General features: G+C 46.8%; 1 long non-coding RNA gene across 1 annotated transcript in view; it reads left to right on the top strand.

The window, feature by feature from the left end:
• The window catches only part of LOC142023208 (uncharacterized), a 287,115-nt gene that overhangs the window by 208,639 nt on the left and 62,551 nt on the right, over positions 1-15,925 (top strand). Inside the window, exons 3-4 of the long non-coding RNA XR_012648164.1 lie at positions 87-325; positions 2,614-2,688. This is a non-coding gene — a long non-coding RNA (uncharacterized LOC142023208). The remainder of the gene's footprint in view (positions 1-86; positions 326-2,613; positions 2,689-15,925) is intronic.

Genomic DNA, 15,925 nt, shown 5'->3' with positions numbered 1-15,925 from the left:
GAAAAGGGATTTTTTTCCCACACTAAGAAGGTAAAAGAAGCCAACGAGCTGTCTGAGTCAGCTCCCAAAACATGCCATTTTTTTAGGAGCAGCTCGAGGCGCTTCTGGAAAGTGACCCAACCACGATTGCGCAAAACTGCCTGGACTCCTCAAGAGAGACTGCTTGGGTGTCCTGTGAGAGCAGCAAAAGAGGAGGAGATGGAGGTAAATGAAGAAGAGGAAGAAAAGCAAGCCAGTCAGCAGGTGACCAATGAAGGTTATCCTTGAAACAGCCAGAACCTCTTCATCACTCTGGAGGCAAAGGATGCTCCAGAGGGTACTTCTGGTGAGTATATTTTAAAAAGTAAAAGTGCTAAAAGTAGGTTGTAGCTGGTATGGGGTATAGCCATGCATGTGCCGACTGAGGCCTCTAGAACAGCTTGTTAATGTTTCTGGGGATGGAGTTCTGATCCTGTTTGGAAATCTCCATAAAGGTCTCAGACAGGTACTCTTATTTTTCTCACAATGTTTTTTGGGGAAGCCTGACTTATTCCAGCTGCCAGGACAAGCCACCAGTAAGTAATCTCGCATCATGGCACCACAGAGCATTCTTGCAAATTTCCTAGCACTGTGCTCACAGAGTATGACCATATTTTCTTTTTCACTCTCTGTTATTCTTAGGATGCTGACATCTCTTTTTGCTACCTAAAAGCAGCACGGGGAGTTTCATGAATGTTCATTCCATTATCACATTGCTGCCTGTCCATTTTAATTTGCCACAACTGCACTACCACACCATGTGGCTGGCAGACTCTGTGGCTCACCCTCTCCACCCCTCATGTGGCTGGCAGGTTCTTCAGGCCACCACCCTTCCATGCAGCTGGTGGGATCTCTGGCTCCCTGACCCTCCATGCTACTGACAGCACACATCATTAGTGGGGCAGCGTTGCACCACTTAAAAGCAGCAGATTCATGTAGCTGTCTACTCATTCATAAAGCCGTTTTTAAAAGGATCTCTGATTTGTACTGCACCTATCTGTACTCTCCTGATTGCTCTTGTGTCTGGCTGTTCATAAGTACCGACCATGACATCTGCCTCTGCTCTCCAGCCTGGCATAATTTTTCCCCCTTTGCCTCACAAAGGTTATGAAGCACAGAGCAAGCCCCCACCATGATGGGAATGTTGGCTTCGCTGAGGTTCAAACAGATAGGGGGCACCCAAATCTGTCTTTAACACAGCCAAAGGCACACTCTACCACCATTACGCATTTGCTCAGCCTGTAGTAGAAGTGCTCCTTGCTGAGGTCCAGGGTACCTGTGTATGGCTTCATGAGCCAAGGGAGTGGAGAGTAAGCAGGGTCACCCAGTATCACTATAGGCATCTCCATGGCTCCAGTGGTGATTTTTTGGTCTGGGGACAAAGTCCCATTCTGGAGCTTTCTGAACAGACCAGAATTTCTGAAGATGCATGCATGAGCTTTCCCAACCATCCCACATAGATATAGGTGAAACAACCGTGATCCATCAACTCCTGCAATGCCATGGAGAAGTACCCCTTTTTGTTTATGTACTCTGAGGCCAGATGATCCAGTGCCAGGATGGGGATGAGTACTCCATCTATTGCCCATGGCTATCCTCTATGTCCTGCACATTTCCTAGAGTCACGGTCTTTCACAGCAGATGGGCCCTGTTTGCCTTGGCTACCTGGATCACAACAGCTGCCACTGTAGATCTGCCCACTCCAAATTGATTTCCCACTGAAAGCAACTGCCCCTTGCTTGTGACCAATTGAAGCGGGTCTCATTTTAGTGTCATAGCACTTCAGAGTGGGAGACAGCAATTCACAAAGTACCATGGAAGTGGCCTTGCGCATGCAGAAGTTTTGCAGTCACTGCTGATCATCCTGTACCTGCAAAATGATGCAGTCCCACCAGTGTGTGTTGATTTCACAGCTCCAGAACTGGGGCTCCACTGTGTGCAGTGCAGCCAGTAGCTCTGCATTCCTGCTCTCCAATCCTTCATTGTGCTCTGAATTAGGAATCTCCTCTTCCTCCTTCTCTTGGTTACTTTGTCTCCTAATATACTGCAGAACACTTTTTGAAGTGATCATAACATACTGTACAACAGCTTTAAGCTCCTCCAGAGTCATGTTAGCCTTTTGTAATGGCATGTGCTGGGGCAGGCTTTGGAAAATGGGCACTAAAATTCTTTTGGCAATTTATTTTCAATGGGAAGGGGGAGTGAGGGAAATGCACTCTGGGATGATGATATCAGACCGCCCCACAACCACTTGCGGTGCATTTTTTCCCCATAACACACTAGCACAGAAACCCAGAATGCAATGGGACTGCAGGAACTGTGGGATAGGCACCCACAATGCACTGCTGACAGAGTTGAAATTAGCAAAAGTAATGGGGACACACTATGTTGACTTTCTGAACACGTGTGGACAATCATCCTGAACTTTATAAAATCTCGGAGGGGGAGCCGTGTTAGTCTGGATCTGTAACAGCAACAAAGAGTCCTGTGGCACCTTATAGACTAACTTTTCTGTTAGTGCCACACGACCCTTTGTTGCTTTTATAAAATCTAGCAGTAAAAAGTTGATCTTCATACTATGACTTTATTTCCTAGTGTAAACATGGCCTATAGTGCTCATCACTGTAGTTCTGGAGCGGAAGACCAGCATCAACCCTACAACAGACCTAGGTAAGTATTATCCCTGCATGATAGGTGTGAAACTGGGACAGATGGCTTGTCCCAGGTTACACAGAGAGTCTGTGACAGAGACAAATTCAGATCTCCTGACTCCCAGTCCCAGTGCTCCACACTCTAAGACTGCCGTCCTTCTCATTTCAGTTATGGGTCAATGACCATCAACTGAAGGATTAAAGCAGTGTTATGGGAGGAGAAAATGAAGTGTATCAACCTGGATAAAACCCTGGGAATCATGGGTGGCAGATAATGTAGGCCTGAGAGGACATTGCCTTCCCAAAACCACTTATACTCCTCAACTGCCTGAAAAGAGTGGGGCCACAGCGTGACAGCTCTCTTCCCTGTTCTCTCTGGAAGCCTGGGGCCATGCCATGCAGCACCAGCCCTCCAGGTGGCCAGGAAGCATTGCAGTGGGGCTGAGCAGGGGTTTGCTCCATGGAGTGGTGTGGGGAGGTTGTTGAAGGGGATCAATCTCAGGTGGAAGGGACAGGGCTGGGGCTTGCCTTCTAGGTTTTGTCCCTAGGAAGGAGTACTGCAGAAAGGAGTCTAGGGGTCATAGTGGACCACAAGCTGAATATGAGTCAAGAGTCTGATGCTGTTGCAAAAAAAGCAAACACGTTTCTGGGGTGCATTCACAGGAGTTTTGTGAGCAAGACATGAGAAGTAATACTTCTGCTGTACTCTGCACTGATTAGGCCTCCGCTGGAGTGCTGTGTCCTGTTCTGGGCTCCACATTTTAGGAAAGATGTGGAGGAATTGGAAAAAGTCCAGAGAAGAGCAACAAAAATGATTAAAGGTCTAGAAAATATGACTTACGAGAGAAGACTGCAAGAATTAGGTTTGCTTAGTTTGGAAAAGAGAAGGCTGAGAAGCGACATGATAGTAGCTTTCAAGGACCTAAAAGGGTGTTACAAGGAGGAGACAGAAAAATTAGTCTCCTGAGCCTCTAAGAATAGGACAAGAAGCAATGGGGTTAAATTGCAGCAAGGAAGGTTTTACTGGACATTAGCAAGAATTTTCTAACTATCAAGGTGAGGTAAATACTGGAATAAATTGTCTGGGGTGGTTGTAGAATCTCCACCACTGGAGATATTTAAGAACAGATTAGAAAAATATCTAACAGGGATGATATAAATGCAGCTTGGTCAAGCTTTGAAGGCTGGGACCGAGACTTGGTGACCGCTTGAGGTCCTTTCCAGTTCTAGTAGTCTATGATTCTATTCCCCAGATAGGTCTTTACCTGCTGCCCATGCTGAGAATATTATTCAAAGGTGAAATAAGGTAAGAAGAGAAGAACAGCCACAGCCATAGTTCATTAATGCCTGAAGAGGGAAGACATGAGTGAGGCAGAAGGAAAGAAGCTGAATAATATCCCTGAAGTCACTAATGAGAGGCTTGAAGTGTGGGGGCAGCATCAGGAAGGTGGTTTAAATCTTTGACATGTTGGCATTTCTGCTGTATTCACAGAGCTGTTCACACCCCCAGGACTAGAACTAACAGTTAATTTTACACTAAAGGCTTTACCAGTGTTACATTGATCAGGACATTAGCGTCAATTTAGCCATGCTCTGTGGCAGCACTAGAACAGTAATGCTGTACAGGGCACTCTTTAATGCTGCAATAAGCAGGAGAAGACCCAGGAGTATTCACCTGTCACTGAACTCCATTCAGGGCCTTTCCATGGTGCTAATGAGCAGCTGGAATGAGCAGCTCCTTTTCCTTTGAGCTAGCAACACCTTGAAAAATCAGACAGGGGTCATCGGGGAGGAGGGAGAGGGGGGTTTTCAACACCAGTGTTCCCTGTCAACTGAGCACTGGGGTGGCCACCCAGGAGAGATTCAGGGGCTGCTCAGCTTACGGGTAGAGCACTCACAGCTGGCAGCGTGTGTTTCTATGGGTGATGCACATCCACTCGTACCTTGGTGCAGATAACAAAATTTATTCTGGCCATATATGGAAAAAATTAGAGGGAAGATGCGTCAGCACCCTTCTTTTTAATGGATTCTGAAAGATAAAAACATTGGCAGTCCTTGAACCCCAGACCACAATCACAAAGATAAATCTGTCTAGGCAGACCAGTGTGAAGTACTGATGCACTTTATGAGCAGTAAACTCTGTTTATATTAGCCACTTATAGGCCACTTTTCACCATGCTGCTTTAATATTAAACACTAAAGCTCATAAACTACTTCTAAAGCAAAACAGGCTGCCTCATTTACTTTGTGATTGGAAGGGTAGCATTGCTTGATCCCATCAAAGCAGAGCTGATCGGCTAATACAATTGGTAGCCGCAGTAGTAGCAGCCACTCTAACAGGGGTAGCAGTGGCAGTGGCTGAGCCCTTTAAATTGCTTCTAGAATGCCAGACCATGTGCTCCCAAGCAGTGCTAAGGGCTATGGAGGGCGGGGAGGGGGGTGTCATGCTCAAGGCAGTGCAGAGGGCTGGCTGCTCTCAGTCCCACCTCTTCTGGGAGCAGAGAGCCCTCCCCGCCACATTGCCCAGGGGCCCACAGAAGCTGTCGGGTCCACTGGGCATTGGCGCAAGGCATCAATAGCCCATTTTACAGCCACAGCCCTCTTCTCAATCACTGAGTACTGTTTCTCCCTGGGAGATAATTTACAGCTCAAAATTAAGATGAGGTGTTCTTCTCCACCAACCTCATGGCACAGAATGGCCCCAACCTTACTCCTGAGGTATCAGTCTGAAATACAATGGCTTTCATGGAATCAGGATACACAACGGCTCGTTCTTGTGCTAGTTGTTTCTATAGAGTCTGGAAGGCCTCTTCACACTGGTCTGACTGTTCGACTTGCTGAGGTTGAGTTTTAGTCAGATCTGAAAGGGGGCCTGCCACCGTAGCAAAGCTGGGAAGGAAACACCAACACTAGCCAGCCAGTGCTAAGAACTGGCATGCTTGCTTCTTTGGCCTCCCTGTCAATCTCTCTGAGAGGATTTCTACCTGCTCAGGAGTCGTAGTTCACTGCCTCCTGCCACATACCCAAAATGTCACGCCCTGCTGCCTGAAATGGCATTTTACAGGGCTGGTGATGAGACCAGCATCTCATAGGGCCTGGAGGACATTATGGAGGTGTTGAAGATGGACTTCCCACCTGCTCCTGTAAATAATGATGTCACATACATAGGGTGCTGTGTAATGGTTATGAGGCTACAACACCTTAGTCATTGGAGTTGGCAGCTGCTCCATGTAATCCGAATGGCATTGTTATGAATTGATTCCCATATGGAGTGGGAAAAGCAGTCTTTGCCCAGGAGTTAGGCATAGGGGTATTTGCCAATATCTTTTCCTCAAGTTTAGGGTTGATAGATATTTGGTTGTCCCTAGCCACTGTAGCAGTTCCTCCATGCAAGACATTGGATACGCATCGAATTGGGGCATGGTGTTAACTGTGAAAACTGATACAGAATCACAGGGTTCCATTGGCTTTTGGAACCCAGCTGATAGAGATCCTCCACTCACTCCATGATTCCTTGACTACTTCCCTCTCAAGCATCATGTCAAGTTCCTATCAGACGGCTGCCCATATCTTCTGGAGGAAGAGGTTGGTGGTTGTCCCTCACGTTGTGCCCTAGTGTGGTTGCAGTGTAGTGGGTCATGAGGTTGGTACATCCCAGATAGGTAGATATGATGTCCTGAAAATGCAGTAAGAGGTACTGCATTTGGTCTCACTGTGTGGGGCTGAAGCCTTTCCCAGTGTTACTGGCTTTGAAGTGGCCCTGCTGCTGGCACCTTGCCTCCTTTCAGCTTCAGGTCTTCCTTGGTCCTTCTCTAGTTCAGCCCCATCCTCTGAGCTTAACTTGCTTGCCTGGGCCATGGAAACCTCCCTGTAGGTGCCCCATCCCACAGGACCAGCATGCCCCCCCCACACACCTGGTTTTCCCCACTAGACAGGCTCTTCTAGGTTCCTGCTCATTTCCCTGCTCTGCATGAGGCTTCTTGCCTCCATCCCCATGGGGACAATTCACTCTTTGATGTCCACACCACCCACAGATGTAACGAGCCCTCTGCTACAGCACTGGTTTCCCAGCCCTGGTGATGGGTTTCTCTCCACACTGTCTTCGAAACTCCCTGCACAGAAATTTTATCAGGGCCTGCTGTTCCTCCACCAGCTTCCCCAGCTGTGCCTGCAGAGCCCCTTGTACTTCCCAGGATCTCTCCTGATTCTCCTATATCACGTGCAGCAAGGTCTCACATCTTTCCTGTGCTCCATCAGTCCTCTGCCACTGCGGCACTGATGCCGAAGACCAGCCAGAGATGGCACAAGGCCCTTCAGAGAAGAAAACCTCTGTATATTATGGGTTCATCCTCCTTCCTTTGGTACCAGTAGTGTCTCTTTACCAGGCAATAGTCTCAGTTCCTTCTTTTCCTTTGTATCAGGGGTCTATGCCCACTTTCTTCACCATGTTTGAGAAGGTGAACTTAACCCTGTGGCACCCACCACTGAGCATCCTGGGAATTAGCACAATCCTCACGTCACACCTGCCTCTGTTGATGTTCACTCTTTTCACTTTATTTCTGGGCCCATGTCTCATCCGGGACTACAGTGCCCCATTCCAGGCACTGCCCTCTGGCTCTGCTATGTTCTATCCACTCTCTGCCCATCTAAGGGAGTAGCAGTCTGCTATCCTGTCACTGACTTCAGTGACCCACTGCCATCATCGGTCTAGTCCCCTGCTCCAGGGGCACCTGCAGCCTCACTTGACTGCTCTCATCCTTGGCAAATGTGGGGAAAAAGTGGTGGGGAGGGGGAGGCCTGCCCACTTCTCTGGGCCCCCACCCAGGGACCCTCTAGCAGCAGCCTCCCTCTGCTTTTCTCCAACGTTCCGCTCCTTCATGCTTCCCTGGGCCACTTCCCCATTGCAGCCCCCAGCACCTTCCCTGTCCTTGCCTCAGGTTCTTGACTGGGCAGTCCCCCGACTACACAGCATTGCACTCTCCCTGAGGGGGCCAGTGTGCCCTGTCACAGATGCCCATTGATATACTTCAGTCATTACCCTCCTCATCCTCTGCCTTCTAAAATAACCAGTCCAGATCATTCAATACAAGTTATTTTTCCTATTTGCTGTCTGTGATCAAAGTTCAGCTTACATGTACGCAATTGACAGAAGTTCAGTCCCAGAATATTGCACGTGCCAGTCACTAAGTCCTGTTTACACTGTACCTACAGATGGGTCAGCTGTGTCGCTGCACCATGAAGTTTGCGTTGTCATTAGTGACCAGAAAAGACAGACTGCTTTTTGTCAATGAAATGAGAGAGTTTTAAGTTAAGCTGCTTGTTTTAAGTGGGTTAAATTACTACTGACACTTTCCCAGAAAGGGGCTTTTGGAAGAAGAATAAAGTTAATGGATTTTTTGAGCTTTCAAAGTTTTTATTCTGATATTGGTTATGAGAGATGTCTAGAAAGACACTGTTTAAAAATAGATTGTTAAATTAAGATCCCTGTGATTCATGAAGTAAAACTAGTCATAGATCAAAACAAGAAGCAGTCAAGTAGCACTTTAAAGACTAGCAAAATAGTTTATTAGATGAGCTTTCGTGGGACAGACCCACTTCTGTCAGATCAGCTACTGTAGAGAGAACTTAGTTACCTTTTAAAGAAAAACCTGCTTGTATTTAGTTAATCGCAGCAGCAAATGTCACAATGAATTCAAGGAATAATAGATTTTTACATAAAAAATTATTAATTACAGTTGACATTTCTGACACATGCTGGGAACTGCCATGTTATGGGAAATTACTGGTATTTTTTTAGCCCTGAGGATACGGAAATTCCAAAAAGTGACTCTAAGCTACTTTCCAACCTGCTTTAATATTGGCCTAACATTTTGGAGACCAAGTTTAAGTTTTAATATAGAGCTAAACAAATAATTTATTTGTTCATTCAATGGCTGAAAAATGCCCTCCCTCCAAACCTGGCTTTGGTTTGATCCAAAATGGAGAATTTAAGGGAGGATGTTTTCATAGGAACTCGCAGCAAAATTCCATCTGAAGCTGACCAGTGTGGCAGGGTCAGTATTGCTCCTGGGCCCCTGGCCCTCCCTTCAGTCCACTACCCCCCCCGCATAGGAACACCATTACCCTTGCTGGGGCAGAAGGGTGGTCTGGGGGGAACCCACTCCCCACCCACTCATTCTGGGTTCCAGCCCAGAGACCCTGCCTGGCTGCTACCAGCAAGGGCTGACTCCCTTCATCTTTGCCCCTGTAGCTTTCTCCCCTGGACTACTTCCACAGCCAATCCCTACCGATACCTCCTTCAGGTAGCAATGGCAGCAACCTCCCTTCCCTGATCAGCTCCACAGTCTGACCAGTTTACCACAGTCTCTAGTTGAGTCTCAGGGTCCCCCAAACTGGGGGCAGTCCAGTCCCTGGTTATTGAGACTTTTCTCCTCCTCTACCATCCCTCCAAGTCTCCCTCCCTCCCCTCACTTCCTTCCTACACTCTCCTTAATCACCTCTCACACTCCCCTGCCCTGCCAGGGAAAGGGTTTATAAAGGTAGCCCAGAGTGGGATCAGCTGGCCCTAATTGATTTAGGGCAGCCTGCTCCTCAGCTGCTCCCACTCTATCTGATTGTCAGTCCAATCTGTCCTGTTTTCACTCTTGTATTTCCTCCCCTGGCCTCATGCTGCCACACCACCAAACACATTTTGTTTGTATTTTGTTTTGTTTTGTTTGCAGCTAGATATTTAAAAAGAACTCCAACTCCATTATGAAACAAAATGTCCTTTCAAAACACAAAGTTGAAATATTTTATTTAAAAAATATCATAATAAAACATATTTACTTTTTCTTCATTTCAAAATTCAGCCAAAACAATTTGCAATATTTAAACTGAATTTGCAAGTAGCTTGGTAGCCCCGAAACTGCATTTTTGGGGAAATAGACTAAAAAAAGTTGATTCAGTTTAATTAACAAAGCCATTTTTTTCACAGTTTAATCTCAGTTGTGGTAAGCTATGAAAGCCAATGCCAAGATGGGTGGCACTGGTCAATTACAGGATGCTATTGATGGGGAAGAATTTTTTCTAATGAAGGCACTCGAGTGGGATGCAGAATTGAAGAGTTCCATTCCTGTCTCTTCCACACCTTTGTCATGTGACCTTGGGCAAGTCACTTAGGTGTAAACTTTTCAATGCATGTTTGCATGTTTCAGATTTTGGATGTTGAACTTCGACCAGTGCGGGTCATTGACCTGATTTTCAGAAGGACTGAAGATGTGGGAGAAGAGACTGCTAGTACTTCTAAAAATCAAGGCCTAAGTAGCTCAGGCTGAACAGCTGAATGTAATAGACACTTTTGCTAACATCAGCCTCACTCTGTGTCGCAGATCCCCATCAGTGAAATAGGGCTCTGGGAATTGTTTGAGGATGGACTCATTTATTTCTTGGAGGTGCTCAAATATTAGATTGATGGGGAACTTAGCTGTGCATAGCTCTCTGGCAGCCAGTGCTATCCCTGGCTGTAAGCAAACTATGTGGCTCTGTAGGGCACCTGAATTTTTGGGGCGCCAAATTTCCAGGTGTCCCTACTCAGCTACATGTTCTTGTATGCCTAAGTATGGCCCTCCTCACCTCTGCTGCTGCACTGCAGCCTGCCTGGTTCCTTCTGCCACACTCTGCTGCTGGCAGCAACAGGATGGCCTTCTCCCCGCCCTCTCCCCTGCTCCACTCAGCCAGCAGCTGGCCACTAGTGAGGATGGCCCACTGCCAGGCTGAGGGCAGAGAGGAACTCTCAGCCTCTATAGCTCTGCTCCAGCCCTGAGAAGTCTCCAAAGCCCAGGTAGAGGAGGAAGCCCCAGCCAGAAGCCATGTGGGGTTGAGTGGGGGAAGCCTTGAGCCCCAGGCCCCTGCAGAAGCTGCATGTAAGTGTGGATGTCGGGGGGACACCTTGAGTCTTAGGCCTCCAACAGAAGCCACATGAGGTGGGACTGGGGTGAGGGGGGGAATGGAAAACCCTGAGCTGGGAGGTAGAAGCTGTGCAGGGAGCCTGGGGGGAAGGGAAGTCCAGACCCCGGCCAAACTCACATGGGAGATTGGCATCAGTTGCTTAGGGCCCCATACAGTACAAGGATGGCCCTGATGGCAGCTGTGCCATGGGACAGTTTTACTGAGGAAAAAAGGCCAGAGTTACAAAATTAAGATGCGCCTGAGGATGCAGACTCTAACAGGGGCGATGCATGGGGGTCCATGGGATCACATGAACTCCAGTGTCCATCACCCCCTGCACTCACCCTCTGCTGTGCACCACTTCTGGTATGTCCAGGCTCAGTCCCACCCATCCCTCTGGAGCAACACGGCCCAAGAGGAGCATAAGCTTCCTAGCTGCACTGGTCACAACAGATGGGGTGGAGCAGGGGAAGGGGTGGAGCATGAGCAGGAAGAGGGTGGGGCATGGGTAGAGCTGGAGAGAGGGTGGGGCAGAGACACATGGCCAGTGCCCCACCCACCTCCCAAGAACCCACTTCACCAGTCGTCACGGGATTCCAACATTGTCTAAATTTGAAAGGGTCGGGGGGTGGGAGGGTTATGTTTTAATCTGATACCTTTCTGTCTAGTTCTCATCTGGAGAGCTTAGAGCAGTGTTGCACTAGAGAAAACACTGACAAACGCAAATCCTCATTCAAAATGTTTTTCGAACAAAAACCTGGGATTTTTATTCAGCCAATTTTCAGAACTAGCCACAAAGTACCAGTGAGCCAAAGGAGATGGGTCTACTTCCTCATAGGGTAAATAGGCAATGGAACTGATGTGCCTGTTTAAAAGAAGTGAAACCAGGCTCTAGCGTCCTCATTCCTTTCTAAGCTAATGCAGAAGAAATCAACATCTCTGTTACTGATAACATCATAAAAGGAATCTATAGCTGTTGGCAGAGCAGGTTTCTTTTGACACACACAGCAGCCCTCCTGTTTTATGGCTCTGGGTCTGGGAAAGGCATTTTAAATCTAAAAGAATGCAATTGCTGGTTTAGTGGGACATCAGCTGGGAATCCAAATGCTGAGCGTGCATTCTCCTGCTGCTTTGATTTAGAGATTTGGGTAAACTCTTAGCTCTGTCTCCATACATGTATATTTGATGTATTGTTGAGTAAGACATTTGTTATCTTCTCCAAGAACATGGTAAATCTATTTCCAGGCTGTCTTTTAGGACAGATAGTACAAGGGGCTGCTTCTGAGGTATCAATTATCTGATACAGAGAATGAGGCTTGTGATAAATGCAGAGGGCCCCAAGATGATGGCATTATATGCGGCGTTTTCGATGCTGTTTTTTGTTTTGATGAAGTTATTATACTAATAAATTCCCTTGCTACTATAAACCCAAGAAAATAGGGTGGGAATAACAGATCCTTCCATTTCATTCGGGTCTAGCAAATCAAGGTGTTTTGGCTATTATTAGTTTCTTAATTCCTTCCCTCTTGCCACCCTTTAGCTTTACCTTGAAGCATATTTATTGATGGCAGCAAGGATAGAGCTGTCATGCTAAGAGACTCAACCACTCTGTAACATTAACTTTTATTAAAGTACAGTACTGCAATGGAGCATGCATACCCCACCCTGGCAAGACGGGGTTAACTCTGCATTAAGGGCAGCCGCCGGCTCCTCCGACCATGCTGAGCATGCTCCAACTGCTACTATAATATCAAAGGGAGCAACACAGCTAATTCCAGACTGGGCGCTGGAGTTTCAGGGAGTTAACCCCACCAGCGAACCCAGAGATGCTGATGGCATAGTGGTTGCTGTCTCTGGAACCATGGTAGCAAGTGGCCCAGGGAGGCAGTGGGAGTGGCCTCTGCCCCCTGAGCAAAGTCAGCATATGGCAGTAGGATTTCTTGCTGATTGACTACCACCCTGTCCCACGGAGGGCCCTGAACAGGAAGGGGATGTAGTGGAGAGGAAGTGTAGGGTGCTGCACTGTGGCACCACTTGCCCCTCTGGGGCAGCCCAGTTCCCTGATTCTGCCTGCCAGGCCATGCAGGCTTGACCCCAAGAGCCATCATATTAACTTTGGCCTGGAAGCCATGTTGTTTTTAGCTGGAGGACTCTCTGGAAGGCTGCAGCCCAGGGGCTGGGGGTTAACACCATGCTTTGCCCTGAAGGAGGATAGGGTGTACATAACCTGCAATAATTATTATATATTATGTTCCCACTGTTCTGATTTGTCAATATAGCTCTCAGGCAAGGGGATCATTGGTAGTGATGCCTAGGGGTTAGAGTAGGAGTCATGCCTAATGGTTGGAGCCCAAAGGCCAGAGTCCAGGGTTGGAGCCAGAAATGGGAGCCAAAACCAAACTCAGCATCTGAATGTCAGAACCAAGGGTTGAGACAGAGTCAGAACCAGGAATTGGAGCTGAGGGTCAGAACCAGATTACCTGGTGCCAGAGAAAGCAGGAGTGGTGTTCAGACAGAGCTGGAACAAGGTTGGGTGCAGGGCACGGTCTAGTCTGGAGGAAGGCTTAGTGCTGGCAGGATGGGGGAGGTGTTTGCAGTGGGGTGAGCACGGGGAGGCAGTGGATCTGGAGAAGAACATATTTAGCAGTTGCTGAACCTCAGCAGCTATTGGGCTTCACCACAAGCCACCTGACTGTCTTAGCCCATTGGATGCACCTGCTGCGGACCAGCTGTGCTCATTGGCTGCCTGATGACTGGGCAGGTGCCCTTTTTCCCGATGGCAGCATTATATGAAGACAGTTCAAGTTACCAACTTTGTTCTCATTCTGTTTACTTGTATTGCTATAGCTCCTCACACTCTACCATGCAGTGACATTGATCAGACTCCTGTGAGGTAGGGGAGTCCTCTTACTACCATTTTACAGCTAGCATGGAGAGGCTGAATGAGCAGGGTCACACAGAAATTCTTTGTCAGAGCATGTATTTGAACCCTGTTCTCCTAAGACAAAGGCTAATACCCTAGCCATGGGTACTAGGCCTAGATGCCATTGTGTTAGGCTGTGTTGGGGATAAGATTATGGTGTAACCATATTTTTCATTAGCATCTGTCTCTTCTCCTCCTGCTTCCTTCTGCTCCTTACGTCTCCCATTCTTTGTCACTTAGTCTACTTTGTGACCCTATTCTTTTCCCCGCCACTGAATTTCCCACCCTGCATTGCCTCTGCTTTGTGTAACCCACACACCGGTGTGTGATTAACTGTCCCACGGGGTGTGTCTACAGTAGCCCAAATCTTCAAAATTGCCATGCAAATGGACATTTCAGAGATTACTAATGATGCACTGAAATGCATATCCAGCACCTCATTAATATGTCGCTGGCTGTGGCTCTGCGAAATTGCCTCTTTTTGCTGCTGCATGGCTCATCCAGACAGGAGTGAGCCAACTTCGAAATCCCCTTATTCCTACCAGTTTACCTTCTGTAAGAAACTTTCTGTAAGAAACACTGTATCAATTAAATCACCCATGTCCACGTCTGATCCCCCAGAGAATTCTGATAGATTGGCAAGACAAGCGTTCCCTTTACCAAAGACTTATTGATGTTTTCCCAACATATGATGTTATCTGTGTGCCTGATCATTCTGTTCTTTATTATAGTAACATACCACAGTAGTTGCGCAATTTCATAACTGACTAATATAGAACCAGTGGCTGACCTGGTATCCTGCAGAATCACTGGCAAAGCCTTTGAAATTCAGTTGTCTCGATTCCTAGCCTCATGATCAAGCCACTATATCATACTGAATGACGAGTTAATTTAATTCCTTTCACCAGATATCTCAAAATTTTCCATTGTCACTCTGTGTAACTGTGAGCCACTGGAGATGAGTACAAGAAGCTATGGGCTGTTCGCTGTGACCCACTGTCCTAGGGAATGGCACTGGAAAACGTGTGAGATCTGGTGAAAGGAATGAAGTTAAATTTTATCCTCACTGACTGTGCTTATTGCATGTTGTGCCTCATGCTTGCCTTGTGCTGTATACACTGATAGTAACTAGTGACTGAGAGTACGCCTATGCCTACACTTACCTGGAGATCAACCTGGTCAGGGTCAATCTTCCAGGGTTCAATTGCATGCACCTAATGGAGATGTGAAATTGAACCCATTCTTGCAAGGAGTAAGGGAGGTCAATGGGAGACTGTCTCTCATCAATCTCCCTCAGTGAGGACTGTCAGATCAGTTGATCATAGCTATGTTGATGCCACGTGTGCAATTACCATAGCTGGAATTGTGTATCTAGGATCGACTTTAAGGTCTAGGTTAGATCTGCCCTAAGAATTGTCATTTTGTGTTAATCCATCAGTTGTTGGCCATTGTTTCATATCTTTAACAGGAGGGAGGAGGATTTGGGTGATGGGGCACTGGAGTGGGAGTCAGAAAATTTAGGTTCATTTCTCAGTTGTGTCACAAACTACTCTGTGACCTTGGACAGGTCCTGCTCCTCAAAGTTTTTAGGCACATATCCAGTTCCTACACACTTCAATGGGAGCTAAAGACTTTTACAAACCTTGCCCTAAAGGCCCAATCTTTCAAGTAGCTGAGCATCTCTTGCAAGGGGACCTCGATGAGAGTCGATGCTCAGCATCTTTCAGGATCAGCCCTGTAAGGAGTTTAAAACAAAGGAAAAGAAAAGCATGTGTTGCCTTCAGCACAATCTGTGCCTTATAATCAAACCTAAATATTCACAACCTGCTCAGCTCATAATTAGGAGAAATACTTAAATGTAGAATGTTATGCTTTTGTCTACAGGTTTACAAAAATGAAATTAAATGTAGCTTTCTATTACAAAACAATAGGGAAATTGAAGGCCAATTACGCAAACCCATCAGAGAACCTGGTGAACTGTAGAGAATTTTGCATTTCTGAGTCAGAACGACTTTTTAGATGAAAGAACTCTACTACAAGAAATTGAGAACATCTGTGCCATCAAAGAAAGAATGCAGTGAATAATTGGACAATCATAGACAAGCAGCCATTTGAATATGAAACTGTTGCAGTGGAAGGGAAATTACAGAATACCAATGTTACTCAGTTGTTAAATGCTCACACTCTTTTGTATTATTACAACAGGTTAGGTGCTTATCTGCTAAGTCTGATAGGCTGGCTGGAGGTGCATTTTGGTTATTTGGATACATAATTTTTCATATCTCACACACAGAGGAAAAAATCATGGGAATTTTACTTCTCTGAGCATCGCACTGCTAGACACCCCCTTTAATCTTTCATTGACAATTCCATCTTCAGACATTTCCCAAATGACAAACCCACT

This window comes from Carettochelys insculpta, chromosome 19 (assembly GCF_033958435.1).
Source record: "Carettochelys insculpta isolate YL-2023 chromosome 19, ASM3395843v1, whole genome shotgun sequence".
NCBI classification, from domain to species: Eukaryota; Metazoa; Chordata; order Testudines; family Carettochelyidae; genus Carettochelys; species Carettochelys insculpta.
The sequence above is the reverse complement of the archived record's forward strand: the minus strand, read 5'-3'. Positions and strand labels throughout refer to the sequence as shown.